General features: G+C 38.8%; 1 protein-coding gene across 2 annotated transcripts in view; it reads right to left on the reverse strand.

Annotated features, from left to right (window-relative positions):
• Positions 1 to 16,218, reverse strand: part of SCNN1G (sodium channel epithelial 1 subunit gamma) — a 1,228,370-nt gene that overhangs the window by 271,073 nt on the left and 941,079 nt on the right. The window lies entirely within an intron of this gene.

A 16,218-nucleotide genomic window follows, 5' to 3' on the forward strand; every position in this document is an offset into this window, starting at 1 on the left:
TAGAAGATGATGATCTTTTGGAAGATTTTGCCTTGTCTGATGTAGGTGACTTAGATTTTTCATGTGGACGTTGACCTTGTTCTAGGCCTACTGTAAAAGAAGATTTTATCAATTCTCTTAATATTAATTTATTCTGTCTCTCATGGAGTACCCTTGAGCTAAAGGAGTGGCATGTGGCACAAGACTCCTGTAAATGAACTGCTCCCAGGCAGTATACACACCCTGTGTGCCCATCAGTAATTGACATCTTTTGCCCACACTTTGGGCACTTTTTAAAACCTGAAGGCTTCAACTCTTTTGCTTGCTTAGACATTTTAACAGCTTACAGCAAAATAACAACACAGACCAAACAAACAATACAATCCTGCAGCTCTCTTAACTTAAACTAGCTGGGTATAATTATGTAATTTTGAAGAGATAAGCACTGAAGAAGAAAAAACAACACACCACAAGAACTTTGGACTTGTATATCTAAATATTACATTTTTTTTCTTTTTTTTTTAAACTATCACAACTCACACAGAAGAAAAGAGCCCTCTAAGTTAAATGGGCTATGCTCTACAGAAAAAAAAAACAAGATTTCAATAGGAAAAAACAGCAAACAGCACACTGTAATGTAAAGGTAACTAAATATATATATATATATATAGAGAGAGAGAGAGAGAGAGAGATATACACACATACATACATACATATTTTGAAGCTGACAAGTTGTCACAACACACACTGAGGAGAAACAAACTGTCGGTAACTGACAGGAAGGCAAAAATCTATCTATTTTTACTTTTTAAACAGCAATTCTAAAACTACTTACTATAAAACAGGAGAGGGAGAAGTAGGCCTAAACTCAACATGGCCCAAAAGATATTTAACTTTTAAATTTTGCTAAATATTAACTATTAAACTGTAAACTATTCTAAGGAAACACACAGCACACTAATGTAAATACTTTAAACTCTAAAGGTAGACCCAAAAAAGGTGAATTAAGTAAGAAATAACATATTCCGCTTAGCCTGAGCTAGAAGAAAATGCCCTATCTGTTTCTGTGGCAAACGAGATCTGGGAAAGGCACTAGAGCATCATGGGATAGGGAATAAGCCACAAGCTAGTTGAAGTCCTCGAGCTTGTAAAAACAGCCGCGTCAGAACCAAGGATTGGTTCCGTATCCATCAGTAAAGAATGAAGGCGAGATAGGACAACTTCACATCTGATGTTATCTTAACTATTAGTATCTGTATCTTCTACAATTTATTTTAGTTATTGTATACATTTATGCAATAGAGTGGCAACCACCAATCATCTAAGAAAGTTCCAGGTGCTGAACAGTCCTAGTACCTAAGGCACATAATCCTATGTTACCAAAAGTGTACCATTTTATATGACATCCAGATGCTAAATTAGATAATTACCACTGTTTCATAGTATAAATATGGATATGTAATATTTTCTCCTCCCTGGCTAATATTAGATTGACATGTGGCATACAGGGAAGGGAGATTTATACCATTCCTCAGCTGTTTTAATAGAAAAGCATTCAGCAGTTTGTCTTTTTCAGGGGTGTGAAAGAGTACCCCTTTTCCTTGGTCCATAAAGCCCATGAGGACTGTTGCCCTATATTGCCTATCTAGTCAATACTGTTGGTTATGACAACATTTAAGAAGACTGGGGAGAAAAGGTTCTCTAAGGTCCATGCAGATTTAGTGTGTTCCCGGTTCCCAGAGTACTAGGAACTTACATTGCAGCAGTTACTTCAGACTCAAACGTGTGTACTATGTTCATCAAAATACTAGACCAACACAAAAATATCAGTAGGGAGGCAGTCAAAGTATGCCCTGCAGGATGGCAATGACAAAATCTGTTCTGTATGTCCAGTTTGTGACATTTGCAAAATATGTGAACCAAGGTATAGGTAGGTGCCTCAAAAATACATTGAGATGACAATTTCTTGAAAAAGGCTGCAGTACTGGCTGCCAACCTAATGAAGTATGCCCAATCTAGTTATTGGACTTAAAAAGAAAATGATAAAACTGGCCAACCATTAAACTGTTTGCTAAGAGAGCAGACCACAATACTAGACCAACAGAAAAATAGCAGTAGGGAGGCAGTCAAAGCATTTTCTGCAGGATGGCATAAAGGAGACAAAAAATGGTCTATTTGCCTGAGGTCCTTTGATCTTGAAGTGTAATACCAAGCTGCTGGTAAATGAACAGAAGGAGTGGGGTTCTCTCACTTACTTTGAAGGTTACAAAAGATGGTCAGCAAATGAATGGTTTGGTTCATGCCAGCTCAAACAACACTTTGGGCATGAGCAAATGGTTGGTTCTAAAGCGGATACTGGCCATATGAAAATGGTACAAATCTTGTACATCCATCAGAGCCTACAGCACTGACACCCTACTGGCTGACACAGTTGCCACTATGAACAGTGTCGTTCATCTAGTCAGGATGTAATAGAGAAGTCTTTGTGGGTTCTGTTGAAGCAGCTTTATTATGTACAAAGACATCAGAACTGAGGCTTAATAACTTTAACTCAGGTAAACTTATATACAAACTAGCTATTACACTCTCTGGTTGCACTCTCAAAATGGCACTGAAGCTAGCACTTGCTTAATATTTATATGCACGTTCAGTCCTTGAAATGTTTCTTAAAGATACTGTGGGTATCTCTTGGGTAGGAGTGTGATATGTTGAGGTAGGAAAACTGGTCCTTGCTGGAACAGAAGAATTAGTGCGGGAAACCATGGCTGTTATTGCCAGTTAAGGGTAATCAGCAAAATCCTGAGCAAACCCACCTTCATCTTTTATAGCTTGTCTTGTGTTCAGAGGTAGGAAGGGAAGGCATGCGACAGACTACCCGCATATGCTATGCTGAAGGACTCTACTGACTAGGCATTACAGCTGAGGAAGGAGAAACAAAAGATATGAAGTTGACAGCTCTCTTCTGAAGTGAAGAGATACACAAGAGGCCTGCATGGGTTGATGTCTGCCTGTTTAGCCTACCACAGAAACTACTCTTTTACAGAGGCTTCTACACTGTCGTAGCTGCACTTGATAGAATGTTTTGTGAACTGGGAGCAAGTGCTCAGGATGGAAGAGATCTTCACCTTAGCAGGGGAATCTGGAAGTTCTTCCAATTGTTTTGTTATATCTGCCATGAGAGCCTGGGCATATTTAGCCATATGTGTCTGATAGTTGACAGTTCTTACAGCCAGGGTGGCAGAAGTGTAAACCTTCTTTCCCAGGCATTCCATCATCCTGCTCTCTTTATCAGATGGCAGGAAGAGAAGTGGAGGGGAGCAATTTGGAAGTTTTGTCCATGGTCACAGAAATAACTGCCGGATCTGCAGCAGGAGCCTCGTAGAGAAAGGCTGCCTCAAAAGCACCTTATAGAATCTGTCTGGAGGTTTGGGGGCTGGGGTCTATGATTCAGGCTTTTTAGAAGCAGCCATGAATGCATCCAGGAAAGCAGGGTGCACAGCAGAAGGACTAGGAGATTCCAATTGGAGTAATTCATAATATCTTTTTTGAGTCTTGGTGACTTGACTGCTATCCCATTTAAAGAAATCTTGCATCTTAGTGATGGTCTCACCAAAGGTGAGATCCTCACCTGGGGAATCTGTGCATTGGACTCCTCTTCTAGGGAGGCATATCCCAGGGGAGAAGCCATTTGTGAGGAGTAGGTGACGGATTCATCATCATCCTCTGAAGAATCTTCTTCCGCAGAAGGGTTGTCAGGGATTGCTCCCTTGGGGGTAGAGGCCATAGAGGCCTGAGTATGGATTGGGGCCTGATGTAAGACCAGGAAAGCATTGAGCAGGCCTTCCCTTCAGTGCTCAGAGCCTTGAGAGGCATGGCTGGAGTGGAGGGCTCAGCAGTCAGTTCAGGACTACTCTTTTTGGCATTCTTGACTGGGGGCTCTTCCAAGGGTACTGACATCAGTTCCATACATGTGGTTAGACATTTAAGCCTTTGGTTCTCAAGGTACAAATTCAAAGCTGCTAGACGGCTTCTAAAGGTTTTGGGGACAAAGGCCTGACAGATACTACATGTGGTATGGTCATGTTCTCGGCCTAGACAGAATTAGGCAGAGCTCATGAGAGTCCTTATGTGGAATTTGCCTTCCACACCTACACTTGCCCTTCCTACCTGACATGAAACCCAAAGCAGTAGCAAGGAAAGATTAGAAACCCCCTATGGGGTACTTATCTGGAGTAGGATGTAAAACAACGCTTCTTCCGATAAGCGACGACTGGAGCTGGTAGTCACACAGGTGGCAGAAAAGTTCTGAGGTGGATGCATGCTGACATCCGCTTTATACCCGAAATCCATTTACAACCAATGTCAGAGAAGAGGCGCAGGACGTTGCACGGGCCCAAGCAGTAACATTTAATTTTTGTATAATGGCAGGATGTTCGACAGTTCGCAGGACCAAACTCCCTGATGTCATGAATACAGCACCATATGAATAGAAGGACATCTAAATTTATTTTGCCATTTGTATTAATATTTTCCTCTTTTTTTTCTTTAGTATTATCTTATTTACTTCACCTTAAGATATGTGCTTCTGCTTCTGACTGGGTCTCTGATTTGTTACGGCTTAAGACTGTCCAAGTTTCCCTTTTCCATTTTCTTCAGTATAAGATTCATCTACCTCTTCCTGAGTTTCTGTACCTACTTTCCATGGATGTTCTTATCTATGGTCCATTCTGTCATTCTTCACACACTGACTTATTTTACTACATTAACAACATTTTTTTAATTTATCCCTTCCACCCAAAGCGAGATCTTAATTCAATGTCTTCTAGTCCTTCACCATTATTTTGGTGCTATTTCCAGTCAGACCTCCCTCCCATATTTTCCACAGTTCTTCGAAATGGGAAAACTCCTACCAAATTATGACAATGTAAGTCAGGCACCATAGTCACTGGATGGAACACTTTGCCTACAATTTTTCTACCTGTGCATTTTGGTGCCTTTATATACCCAGAATTTCAATGTACTGTTTAGCAGTTGTTTTATGTTTACAAACATAATATGATCTAATTAGTATAACCATGTTCTATGCATCCAACAACCCTTGATTCCCCCTCCCCTTCTGCCACAACAGTATATTTAACAAAGTTTAGTAACAGCACAGTAGCAAAAAATCAGACTCTACAGTTGTAGTAGTTAAAAGTTCAGCATTGTGACATGCCATAGGCATGCTGTAAGGTCCAGCTTATTGATTAGTATTAACACTTATTTCAGGTACAGTACTGCTCTTAGTAACAGTCAGTACTTTGCTATGTGCATTTTTCTAGAGCATTTCAAACAAACCATTGTTTCCTATTTGCAGGTAAAGAAAAATAATTGGGTAAAGGCTTACTATTAATCCTTTGTGCACAAAACTCTAAATGGGTGTTTGCAATTTCATTTAGCAGCAGACAGTCTGTGAAACAACTTATGGACACTCTGGAATACTCATTTTTTCAAGTTGCTTGGAAGTGCCCTATTAAAGTTATCTATAGCCATAATTTTCTACAATTCTACTTACCTTATTTACATGGCATTCTAGCTGAAATGTCAAAATATCAAAATAAATCAGCCATTTGTGACATTACTGCTCTGTCCACACCGAGTGCAAAGTTGTACAATCTAAGTAATTGTACTCCCAGCCCTGGCTAGAATTTCTTGTTTCAGTTTCTAATAGTTGTGTGCATCAGCATCCTTGAGGTCTGTGTATGCTTTTATCTAGTCCTGAGATGTGAAGACAGCATACTGCCCCACTTAATTTGGGACCACTCTGTCTAGCCACATAGCTCTCATATGCTACCAAATAAATATCCACATTGCCTTCCATGCTGAGGTTTTTTAATGGTGCTCTGATTTTTTTGGGATTCCCAGAAAAGTGGATGGCTGATTCAGTATAATGGATATCTGTTGGTGAAGGCTGATCAGGTGTTAGTCAGTAGCTGCATTTCTTTGTTGGGGCTAAGAAGCTGTTGATCAAACGTCTTTAGAAGAGATATGGTAACATGGCTAGTGGCTGTACTTCTTCCTGGAAGAGATGAAATCGGCTGGTTAGTGCATGCTCTTTTTTCTAGAAGGGTTGTAGTAAGTTGGTCAGTAGTTGCACATTTCCCAAATGAGTTCAGTATAGCCTTGTCACTTAAGCCTCCTTTATTTTTCTATTTGGAATGGAACACTGGAGTTCCCATTTCAACACAGAAAGCATTTTATCAGCAGCTTTTTTCCCCCAAAGTACCCCTTCTTTCTGATATGAATATCACTTTTGCCACGGTAAATCCCTGTATGGGTACAAATGTTTTTATGTTTCTTAATTTATCAATAAGGCTAAGAGGATCTAATATTTCAGGTCAGTTTATCAATCAGTCAGTAATAACTATGTTAAGAGGTAGCATTGCATATGCATGGAAGGCTTGTATTCCGTCACATGGTGAGTAAAAGAAAATTGATTACTAATATCCTAGCTTTTTGTGGGAATCAATAATTCGTGGCTAGCTCTGGTGTACAAGCCTTTGTCTGCTTAACTGTATAGACCATCCTTAGAAGGCTTGTATAAAGTTTGAGATAGGTTAGTTATCCTTTTTAGTTTCTATGATTAGTTCAAAACTCATAAAATCATCCTTAAAAGGACGTGGGTAATACACAGAATTTTTCTCCGTTTAAAAGTTAATCTGAAAAGATGCATTCACCCTTAAAAAGAGATGTTGTATCCTTCTATAACTGATTCTGTAAACGCACAGGGTGGCTCAATAAAGATTTTGGAAACTTTAGCTCTTCTTAACGGATTTATTAATGGATTTATTATATGGTGAGGTAGAACAAGTCAGGCACAGCACTGATGGCTAGCTTGAAAATTTACATTTAATAATAACACTATCTGCTGTATCCAATGGAAAATTGAACTCCTGCTTGATATAGCCAATGCATCAGTTTGATTTGCAGTGCTTGCAGTAACAATGACAGTCTCTAGAACCAGATTCTCAGGTTATGATAAAATCTTTACAAGGAAAACACAAAATGAGAAATAAAAAAATCTCAGTCATTAATGTGCTGTCAGATTCTTTTCCAAGTTTCTGTTCAACGTAGCATCCTTTCAGTCATCATAGTTTCAGGACTTCTAAAAATATAGGGTTTTCTAAAGGTAGCCCATAAACAATGACCATTCAGAGATATCAGTCTTTTCCTTCAAGACCTCTTTACGATACAGGCAGAAGTATTTCCATAATTTTTTTTTATTTTTGCATGAAAACAGCTCCTGTCTTTTTCCAGTGACACTTTCCAGACTACCTTCATCCTTCACACACAGCTTCCTGGAAACTCTTTTTCAGAACCAGCTGTAGACCTAGAAGCCAGGAAACTTTTCTCAAAGATAGTGGACATAATATACCCCAAGACAGAACTGTTCCCTAATAGCTGTAATACAAATCCTCCATCTGGTTGGTCTGCCTACCTGTACTTCTCGGGAACTCTCAGTTCTCTGGAATACGTCTAGAACACTACTCCTCTTCAGTTTACTTGGGCTTTGGTGTTCCAAACATTGCATTAAATATCACATTCCCACAAAAGTGCATTACAATTTGTGCACATAATGCTCTCACACCACAGGTGCCTCCAAAGAGTCATCCTTGTCAAATTATTTTTCATTGCCTTAACTTTGCCAGTGCAGACATGCTTCTATGGGGCATAAATGAAGGCTGACCATGTCTTTTAAAGGGGCATAAATCCAAGTGTTCCCAGACTTGTCATCTAGTAAGGAAGCAAGGAGGTATGTGCCAGAGAAATCATGTCCCTTAATATTTTCAATAGCCTGCAGTCCATCACTAAAATGAAATAATCAGTGACATGCTTCTTCACAGCCAGAGACATCTGCATGTTAATGCAGAAACATTTCCTTACAGAGTCAACTGCAACTCAGTCTGTTACGGAGGTCCCAGAGGTGGTAGAATCTGACACTACATGTCTCCAAGCTAAACACATTTCAGTGGTTCTCACAGCAACTAAAGGAAACCACCTGGGAATGTCATAATGTCTGATAATGTCAAAGCTCGTGGTTCTGGAGTCATAACTAAAACCAGGAAAGCCCCATTTAAACAGCTCTTTGTGTCTTAGATGCCCATCCATAACAGGTTGATGGGTTTAACATGGAAGCAGATCACTTGCTCATGGGACACTGGAAGTATGCTGCTGGACACTGAAAGGCCAACCATGAAGTTGTGTAATGAGCAGCCAAGCACTTCAGGAGGGATGAAGAAAAGAACTGAACACTTTATTGATCAGCATCCTTCTTAGAGGAAAGGGAAGGTTGCTAAACTGAATATGGCCAAAGGGAAAATCGACTATGGTAATTGTGATTTTGGTTATTTATTCAGGTTCCCATGAGTATGAACTTCTGTGCTGTTGGGTGGAGAACTTTGTGCCGATGCTCAGCTTGTACCTTTGAAACAAAGTTGTACCTTACACGCTAAAAGCCAAAGAGGAAAGAGTTGTGAAGGCACAGTATAGTTAATTCTATACAGTTTGATTTATGCATTCTACCTTATTGTTGGGATTGTTGCTTCCCTTATTGTTTTGGATTTGTGTGTGTCAATAAATGTTAGCTGGCTTAACAGCCTCTATAAAAGGCATGTTAATAAAAACTGGCTACATAAATGAGGGTGGGTATTATGTGCTTGCAATAATGTCTGCAAGAATCTAAGGATTCTTGTAAACATGTCAGGGTTTTACAAAGATTCTGGAGGGGTTCTGTCATCTGTAGTCTAAATAAAACATCAAAGGGGGTTATAATATGTGCTAAGCATTCCCTTAGTTGACAGGTAGATGAGAAGTTTGCAGATAGAGAAGGTAGGTGGCTATGGGTCAGACTTAAGAACCCAACTGATCCTTTGTTAGTGAGGAATGCTTATGGATATAACATAAATGGCCACTGCACACTTCATAGATGATTAAGTGTAATGGTGAAAGTGGGGACACACAGCACACCTATGGTGGCATCAGGAGATTTTAATATTGTGCTGGCTCTGCCCAGACAGAACAATTGTGAATAGACCAAAACATTCAAGGTCCCAAAGAATGTTAAATCTTGCACTGGAGCAGATGGGTCTGGTGAGCAACTGACATCAGCAGCACCACTGGAAAGAGGATTTCCCTTATATTATCTGTGCTGGCATTGCCGCTAAAAGATTACTGGCTGGTGTCTAAGAACTTGGCAAGTTCAGTCTGATTCTAGCACAGCATCTGCACCTCAGACAGATCATGCAGAGGACCTAACTGGCTTTTAGCTACAACAGGACAAGCCTGGGAAGTGCCCATAGAGGATAAATCTTTTGATCCTTACCAAGCCAGACTTGATATGGGTTATAAGGTAAGGATTTAAACATTTTATTACATCAAACCCGTTGGATAGTTTCCCTATTATGACCTGGAGGAAATCTTTGAAGTTGAAACTACAAATTTAATGCATTTAGGCTAAATCAAAACTTTAGCAAAATATAGACAAAGTGATTCATACCATAAAAGGGGAGGTACATAGGTTATTTAATTTATGCAGGAAGATAAGTTACTCCACTATACTGGAGCTAAATCTGAAAGGTGTGTGGGAAAAAGGAATTGTCTGGCTGCATAGCTAGTGATGGCTGAATTTTCATTTACGGGATCAGGTGGTAGTGGTACAGATGTTTTTGACCTCAGTAATATTGTACATGTTCAGACATGAGCTGGTACTGAAGACAAGGAAGTGGCTGACTAACACATCTCATCCAACTCAGAGCTCTAAATTGGAGACAAAGAGGAGGAGGCTAACTGGGTATTCCTCAATGGCAGACTTATATGGAGGTTTTTTGCAATTCACCAATTGTTTCCAATCAGTAAGGGCAATCTACTAATGTCGGCAACACTGGAAGTGGCTATCCTTTTGGGAGAGTCACTCTGGAAAATAAGATGGTAATTAGACAAACTCCTGAGCTATTTAAAGATATGGGATTTATTAAGGGCTATTCATAAGGCTTTGAAGAGTCTGTATAAGGTTATTCCATCAACTGATGTCTGAGACTCTGATGTTCTGCTGTGGGGGTGCCCACCACTGGACTACAGGATATAAGGGACTGCATAATCCAGATAAATAGCAAAGGAAGATGCTCTGGTTGGTGGACATAAGCCTAGTGGTCAATGGTTGGAGGATTTTGTGGACCGTCAGACACTGATGAGGGTACGGGATCTAACTGTTAATTTTTGAGCATTTGGTATGCTATTAAGAAGTATGATTATAAATCTTACAGCTTATTTTCTCTTGGCATGGTGCAATATTAAACTCAAGACAGGTGAGAGTAGCCTACACCTGTATCCCTCAGCAGTGCTAACTTACAGAGTCCTGCTGCTGCCACATGATATGGTATTGAAGGAGTTGCTTATATCTGTGAAAATAAATCTTGCTCAGGAAATTATGCAGTGGTCTCCATAAATATCCTTACTTAAGTGAAAAAGCAGATGCTAATACTATTTAAAGTATATTAGACCCCTGATCACAACATTCAGCAAGGGTTTACTCTGGAATACATGTGTGCAAGATATGGTGCTCAAGGAACAACACTTGCTCATACATTCTGGGAATGTCTTCCTGTTCAGCACCTAGGGGAGTATTTCACTACTTTGTTACATGGTTGGCTCAAAGATGGGATTCCATGCTCAGCACCAGGGTATAAGTTGTTATGGCAGAAGGTTTACGATATAGATAATCCAGTTAGGGATAATGGTGCATGAATATACTGCATCACATTTGAAGTCTCCCCATATGTTAACGTGGACAGAGCTACAATCTTGTTTGAACTTGAACAGACTGGGTACACATTTGGCAGAGCAAATATCCCTTAATGTTTTCGCAGAGATCTTAATGCAGTCAGTAAAGGTGTCCATGGTCAGACATGGTAGTCTGCCATCATGGATTCCTTGCAAGTTAATGGTGTATGAGTAGCATTACATTATTCCAAATTCATTTAACTTTAAAGGAGCTAGGTATGTTATTTCATAATCTGTAGCTAGTGTTGTTTATATATCCCATTTCCCTTACTTTTTTTGTATAATGAATTTTGTGGCTTGTTCTAATACTGTTGTAGCCTATTATGATGTTATTATTCATGTTGTCATATTTTTATGTTTATAAATTGATTTGATAAGAAATGTCACTCAATTTTTTTTCACAAGAGAAACTTTATTGATCTTATATGGATATCAAGTGAACATATATTAACAAAAATTCATAAATTCCATATAGGTAACATGCTAACATAAAAAAGTGAATCAACAAAAAGCAAAAAATAAATACAGCTAATAATGGGGTATAGATGAAAAATGATTATCCTACAATAAAGTATATACATTCATTTTATAATAATTTATCATTCTGCATTTCAGGGAGTAAAAAAATACTCAAATGCACTTTAATTTGGTCATATCTAAAATACATAAAATTTCCAATATGAGAACAGTGAACAGCATTGATAACAGAGTGGGTATGGCTATTCTGTAGAACTGCAAAATTGTGCAAGCTGGTGCTAATACTAAACAGCCAAAACTTAACATCAGTATAACAGAGTAATAGAAAAAATAGGGCTCACTCTATTCACTCTATTATTTCTCAGAACTCCCTCACCTTAAGACAACCCTCTGTATAAACAGGCTGATTATCTTCAGTGCCAATAACGACTATCTTTAACCAGACCTAAACCATGCAGTCTAGCTTGAGTAATATGCCAGAGGTACAGTATCTTAGCAAAAGAAAACCTGGCCAACAGAGGGCATCTCTTATCCCATATACTACAAAGGCAACTGGTCTATTCTTCAGACATTAGAAGAATAGCTAACCCAGCATTTCATTTATTTAGGTTATCCAATAAAAACTCTCATGTCTTGTCCATAAGGTGAGTGCAAATAAACAAAAAACAAAACAAAACAATAAAAAAGCAGCTTAGGTGGTTCTGACCACATCACAGTGGCTGAACTAGTGCTACAATCATCTATATTTACTTTACAGTTACCATCCAGTTTTATAAATACAATGAATATACAAGCACTTAATTGAAGGTGTTGCCAGCAGTGGGGTACTAAGGAGGGACAAGACTTCTTGATTGTATCCCAAGTACAGGCAATATGTTGGTGGACCCCCCCCTCATACCTGATTAATGGAATATACTCCAGCATCTATCCAGCTTCTCCACTTAATCACCTTTCCATTCACCATAAGTGACAGAAAACTCCAGAGGAAACAGAAGGGAGTAAGATGCTGAAGTCGACTCCTAGACTTTTTGTGAGGACAGCCTAATTGTCCCTTGATTTTGTCCTTTATGCCGCCATGATCGGTACATCATTGGATCAATCCTACAACTTTTAATGAAACCCTGAGAAGCATAAATTGGAGTACTTTAAAAATACTACCTCTTGATGGGGCTGTTGAGTTCTTTAACTCCACATTCCTCAACACTTTAAGCAAACTAGCCCCAGTAAGACAAAAAAAGAGTAAAAACTAACCATGCTAAATGGCTCTTCGGAGCCACCAAGCAAATCATGACTGCCAGAGGCAACATACAGAAAAGATGGCAAAAATACAAGAATCCTACCCATCTCCTACAATTTAGACAGCTCCGTAATAAAGCAAACTGCCCTGTCATTAATGACAGAAAAGCATATTATCTAAACCTCCAAAAATCACAACTCAAACCCAAAGAAAATCTGGAACTCCATCTCAACTCTAATTTACACCGGTACCAAAAGCAACCCCTGCCCATGCCCAAGAAAACACCTAGTGAAATAGCCACCCTCTAACTCACACTTCATCGACACAACAGCTAAACTCACCTCTACCTTTCCACAAAGTAACCATAACACTAATTCTCATCCACTAACTCCTCCACATGATACTACAACTACCTCCTCACCCATCTTTTCCTTCTCACCCATACCCATCTCTATGATAACTACATTTCTCCTAAAACTGAAACCTGGGTACTGTGCCCCTGACAACTTACCCCAAGAGTTCCTCCAAATGTCAGCTAGATCCATTACCTATCCCATCAGTATACTTCTCTATAGATCCCTCCAAGAGGCCTATGTTCCCACTATCTAGAAAAAAGCACATGTTCTTCCTCTCCACAAAGGTGGTAATACCACAGATATCTCCAGTTTCTGACCCACTGCTATTCTCTCCCCCTCTCTAAAATCCTGGAAAAATTGTATCCATTATCAGTTTCTAAACTATCTATTCATAAACCAACTCCTCTCCCCAACCCAACATGGCTTTAGACCAGGACACAGCACAACTATTGCTCTTATCTCCTTTATGGACAAAGTCAATCAAGCTATAAACTCTGGCAAAAACGTATCCTCACTCTTTCTCAACTTCTCAAAAGCCTTCAATACAGTCTCCCACCCTCTATTCCTCAGTAAACTCTCCACTCTAGTTATCCCCCCCAACTCTAAAATGGTTTGCTAACTATCTAAAAAACAGACAATAATCAACTAAATGGCTCAACACTTTCTCCCCATTTCTTGTGTCATCTACAGGAGTCCCCCAGATTCCATCATAGGACCTCTACTTTTCAGTATTTTTATAAATGATTTTCACTCCACTCTTAAAAATAGATCTGTTGTACAATACACAAATGATTCAACTATTATCTGCTCTGCAAATGAACAACAGAACTTCTGCAAGTAACCCAGAATGCTTTTACTGCTACTGAAATGTGGTTGGCCAATAATCAGCTAGCTCTAAACCCCAACAAAACCAAACTTCTACTATTTATTCACAAGAAAAAACTCTGTAAACAAGTCAGATTTCACCATTCATTCTCAAGACAAAACCTCTACAGACTGACTGTCTCCCACACCAAATTATTAGGTGTTATTTCTTGATGAAAACCTGACATTTGACCTCCATATTCACAATAACATAAAAAAACACACACACACACACACACACCAAACACTAGGCACCATCTATTGGCATAAACACTTTCTTAACTGCTCTACTAAACAAACTCTGCACTCAGTCTTTCTCCTACCCTTTGCCTTGTATGGAGCTCCCCTTCCTTACCAGGATCCAGTCCTCCCTAAAAACTAGGCTTGATTCCTGTTACAACAAGGTTGTCAAGTTTGTAACCAATGTAAAATATTCTTCCCATCACTGCATCTCACTACAATCACTTAACTGGCTCGAACTACCACATCACCTAATCTACCTACAACTAATCACAGCACACAAAATGATTTACAGACCCTCAGTCTACCCAGCCCTTTCTTCAAATGTAACCCACTATCAACCAAATTGGCCACTCAGATCTGAAAAGCAACTTCTGCAAGTAGACAAGCCAAAACTTCCAGCTGATGACATGCTTTATTCCTTCACTGTTGCCAAGCTATGGAACTTCCTTCCAACTGCTATTAGAATCTCCAGCAACATTTCCTCCTTCAAAAAATCTCTGCAGCAACACCTCTCTATCCTATGGCTAAGCAGATGTCACAATTCTCATCCTTCCATAACCTGATTTCCCCATAACCTAAATAATACTCACCTTTATCGACATTTTCTCCTGTTCATCTTCCTTTATCACTCATTAGATCACATATAAGTTACCTATTTACATCTCACTATCTATCTAAGCCTTACCATCTACCCATGCTTCACTAACAAGTATTAACTCTTTTACATGCTACCCTGCACTGTTGAGCTAGCTGATACTCTTAAAGCACCTTATAAATATTTCTACAAGACTGCTTTTACCACTGTAGTAACTTAAAATGTACAAAAATATGTTTACTTAGTTGTAAGCATCTCTGAAATACATCCTTTTGATTTTGATTGGTTTTGTATAATACTTTCATGTTTTTGTATAATACTGTTTTTATAATACCATGTGATTATATTTTAATCTTACGAACTAGTATACTATTTTTGTGGAGCTTTTCTCCCTGGGCCTCCACTGAAAATGGGCTCTTTTGGCCTATTGGATGTTCCCTGTACACAAATGCCAATAAACACAATAAACAAATGATTTTTGGTTGCCAAGAGCTATGCTAGTAGCATGCTGCTATGCCATGCACACAGGATCTCAGCAGAAGTCCTTTACAGGAGCACAAGCAGTAAGAACAAGGTTTGCAACATACCTCTCATCTGTCCATTATTTTTTTAAATCCCTGATTTTGTCACATATATTTTTTTTTACTTTGCCCTTCATAAAATTGTTGATTTTTATGATAAATTGCCAAGGACGACAGTCAGTCAAAAATGCCAGACATTACGAGTTTCACACTTCCTATTGTTCAGAAAATATGTATTGATGCAAGTTCTGTTGTTCTATTATTTTTTAAAGTGAACTAGAAAAATAACAATGTTCTCACAAAGGAACACTACAGAAAAATGTTACCTCTGTCAAGGACAGCATTAAGCAGGCAGGCATAACATTCACCAATTGCTGGAATCAGAAATGGCTTTTTTTATGAATATTCATTATCTACCTTCAGGTAAATGATTATATAGGTAGTGAATTAATCACTGAATATGCAAGGCATGGCAATAGAACTGTGTACTAATTATGCTATCTGTGGTATTTGGGCAGAGTTTACTACTACGCATCTGGCTGGATAGTGTTGAAAACTGCTGCTAATTCCCTTCCATAACTTTCTCTGATAATAGCAGGCTCAGTTTGTGTGCAAACATCTCATACAACTTCATCACAAGTAATGTGTGTTTTAGGCTCAGCAGTCACTATTCCACTTTTAACCGAAAAATTTTTCACAAAAGGCACACTGAGTTATCTGCAGTAGTTCTTGTAGTACATATTTTTATTTATTTTAGTTATAAAAGTCTTTCTCAAGTTAATGCCCATTATGCACGTGTGATTTGACAGGTAATCAGATAAACTGACTTCTTCAGAGTTATACAGTAAGCAGACAGAGGCTGTGAAAATAAAACCCAGACTTTTTTTTCCAGCTTATCACTGTAACCACTGCAGTCATACTGCTAGGATTCACTTATCACAAGCATGCTTAATTGTCATGACCATCAAACTCAGATTATACCAGAATGCACCTTATATACTGCAGGCTACTTCTGTATTACTGTTTAATGATGGTGATTTTCTTATAAAAGCACAGATGTAAACAAACATATGTTTAGTGGGAAGTGACACTCACAACGTCTGTTCCATGACTAAAATATACTTCAGG

This window comes from Protopterus annectens, chromosome 12.part0, assembly GCF_019279795.1.
Source record: "Protopterus annectens isolate FY-2018-M chromosome 12.part0, PAN1.0, whole genome shotgun sequence".
In the NCBI taxonomy this organism is placed as follows: Eukaryota; Metazoa; Chordata; order Ceratodontiformes; family Protopteridae; genus Protopterus; species Protopterus annectens.